The following is an 873-nucleotide window of genomic DNA, read 5'->3' as shown; positions in this document are numbered from 1 at the left end:
GATGGTGGTGGTTGTGGGAGGATGATGGCAGGGTGGTGGTTGTGGGAGGATGATGGCAGGTGGTGGTGGGAGGATCCAAATCCTCCCACCACCACCAAATAAACAAAGTGCAAGCACTCAAACAATAAATAAAAATCTACAAATACATCAATTCATAAGGTGATAAATATTAAACGTCATTCAAGTGCTGAATAAAATGTATCAATTCATATAAAACATAAGATCTAGAGCTCAAATTAAAATGCCCCAAACAAAGTCCATTCATTGTCCCATATTCATATCAATACATCTCCAAGGGCAGTGAATTAATTTGATACATTTTATTCAGCACTTACACTATAATAACATATATGTGTATCACTGTATAAATTGACGTATTAGAAGGAAGAGATGGACGCTGGGACTAGGATGGAGATGGGAAACGAGTGGCTGTGAAAATTGGGGTGGGGACCACAGGACAAGGATCTAGGTGTGGATAGAATGGAGATCTGGATAACGGGATGAGGACAGAGGTGGGACGCTAGGGACGGGACGAGGACAGAGGTGGGACGCTAGGGACGGGACGAGGACAGAGGTGGGACGCTAGGACGGGACTAGGACAGAGGTGGGACTCTAGGGATGGGATGAGGACAGAGGTGGGACGCTAGGGACGGGACTAGGACAGAGGTGGGACTCTAGGGATGGGATGAGGACAGAGGTGGGACGCTAGGGACGGGACGAGGGACAGAGGTGGGACGCTAGGGACGGGACGAGGACAGAGGTGGGACTCTAGGGACGGGACGAGGACAGAGGTGGGACTCTAGGGACGGGACTAGGACAGAGGTGGGACGCTAGGGATGGGATGAGGACAGAGGTGGACGCTAGGGACGAGGA

The sequence above is a fragment of the Lithobates pipiens genome, unplaced genomic scaffold (assembly GCF_037356315.1).
Source record: "Lithobates pipiens isolate NorthernLeopardFrog02 unplaced genomic scaffold, aLitPip1_a1.2 Scaffold_19, whole genome shotgun sequence".
Classification (NCBI taxonomy): Eukaryota; Metazoa; Chordata; class Amphibia; order Anura; family Ranidae; genus Lithobates; species Lithobates pipiens.
The sequence above is the reverse complement of the archived record's forward strand: the minus strand, read 5'-3'. Positions refer to the sequence as shown.